Source organism: Grammomys surdaster, unplaced genomic scaffold (assembly GCF_004785775.1).
Source record: "Grammomys surdaster isolate TR1022 unplaced genomic scaffold, NIH_TR_1.0 140, whole genome shotgun sequence".
Lineage (NCBI taxonomy): Eukaryota > Metazoa > Chordata > Mammalia > Rodentia > Muridae > Grammomys > Grammomys surdaster.
In genome coordinates this window covers 2,704,945-2,707,089 of record NW_021604598.1, presented here as the reverse complement: position 1 = coordinate 2,707,089, position 2,145 = coordinate 2,704,945, and positions in this window count along the sequence as shown.

The following is a 2,145-nucleotide window of genomic DNA, read 5'->3' as shown; positions in this document are numbered from 1 at the left end:
CTAGGGGCGAGGTTTCCAAGCGGGGGAGGAGTCTGCAGTGGGGTGATTTTCAAAAATCTTCACCTCACTGCGCGGGGAGGAGCTTGGAACGGCCGATGTGACATCGGCTCTTTAACCCCTGAAGCTCCCGTAGCAGTGGGAAGTTCCTCAAGTTCCTCCCTCAGAATTTCACCAGCTTCCCAGACGCTTAGCTGCAGATGTTGCTGTCTTAGTGTTCAAGGGGCCACCCACGTCCTTCCACACCCTGGGTCGCCTTCTGACGCTTTCCTTTTCACCCTCAAAGGAAAACAGAAGTATGGGAAGCCCCCATCCACACACACACACACACACACACACACACACTTTCTGCAGCGTTTGCTCTCCTAAGAACGGGCACATAGATTTCTGACCCAAGTACAGTTGCAAGTTTTAGATGGTTATCCGCATCCGTCCATAAACAGTGCTCACCAAGGAAAGCAAAGTCAACCAGAAGTGCTAATGACGGTGAGTGGGCGAGTTGGCACAGTGGGTGAGACCTGAGTTTGATTCCTGAGATCCACATACTGGAAGGAGAGAGAACCAGCTCCAGCAAATTGTCCTCTAACTTCCTCATGCACCCTTCTTCATTAATTAATTAGAAAAAAGAAACATTACTTAGCTTGGGGGGTAGGACCCAGTAGTTAGAACAATTATTTGAAGTAAAGACAACCAAATGTGGCTTTTCCCCCCTCTATTGACACTGGAGGACTAAACCATAAGGCTGCCTCGGAGAAGCTTTGAAGAATCAAAGGCTCTTGGGATTTGTTAAAAGGGCCTCAGATTCCATGCCTATCTCCCAGCAAAAGAAAAAACCGTGGCTAGTGAGTTGGCTTAGTGTGTGCAGCCAAGCCCGAGGACCTTTGTTCAAACCCGAGGACCCACATGAAAAGAGAGAACTCATTCCTGTGACCTGCACATTCGTACCATGCCGTGTCACATGCAGTAATAAAAAACCTAAACAGATAATACAAAACAAGGAACAAGAGGCTGAAAGCTGAGACAGGAAAGAAAGAGAACAGGACATATGGGACAGGTGGGTACAGTACCTTCCTGGGTTTCATCCCCAACATCACGTAAGTCTGTGGTCTCAGCACTCCCTGGGGCAGAGGCAGAGGCAGGAGGAACACGAGGCTAGCCTAGTCTACCCAGATAGTTGAAGACAGAAACCAAAAAGATGTAAGAAGCTTCTTTTGTGAGTTGATTTCTCTCATTTTTTTATTTTTGAGACAGAGTCTCTCTATTACATGGCTCTGGCTGTCCTGGAATCCACTATGTAGGTCAGGCTGGCCTCAAATACAGAGAGATCCATCTGCCTGTCAAAGGCATGTGCCACCACCACCCACCCAGTTAGTGTCTTTTTCTCTTGTGAGTTTTGGGTGCTTGTGTGTGTTCACATGTATATGTAGGCCAATGTCAGGTGTCCCCCTCAGTTGCCTTTCACCTACTTAAAAATAATTGTCTTATTGTATTTTGTGTGTGTACACACATGTGCTCATGCATGGTGGAGGTCAGCTAACACCTCACAGAAGTCAATTTTCTCCTTCCTTGTAAGTCTCAGTTCCAGCCTGCCACACATAGCTACACATGACAGTTCCCTCTCTTGGCAACAGGAGACTCACTATTAATAACCTGCAACTACTGGGTTCAGTGATCTCCTTTCTCAGACTTCTGAGCAGCTGGGACTGCGGCATGAGACAGTTTGGGACTCCCCACTGGGCCTCCTTAGCGTCACCAGGAAAGAATCTCTTCTCAGAAGTCAAGCTGTGTGCTGGGCTGGCATAGTGGTCAGTATATCCATGAATCTTGGATGTGCTGCTTCTCTGCAGTGCTCTGGCCAGCTGGTCCTGGCCAGTTTTCCCAGATCCACACCAGCGATATCTCCAAGCCTCTGCCTGTCACTGCGGTTGGGTAATGGCCTCAGGTCATGAGAAATTGAATCAGGCTGTACTGGGCAATAGCACCTAGCCATAAAGAGTGGCTTAACCATGCTGACTATTCACCTACACAGATAATATAATATGTCAGATACTGAAAACAACCCACGCTGTTCCCAGTTAAAATAGCTGTAACTTCCTGATGGCTATGGTGTGTATGTGTGTGTGTATGTATGTGTGGTGTGTGCATACT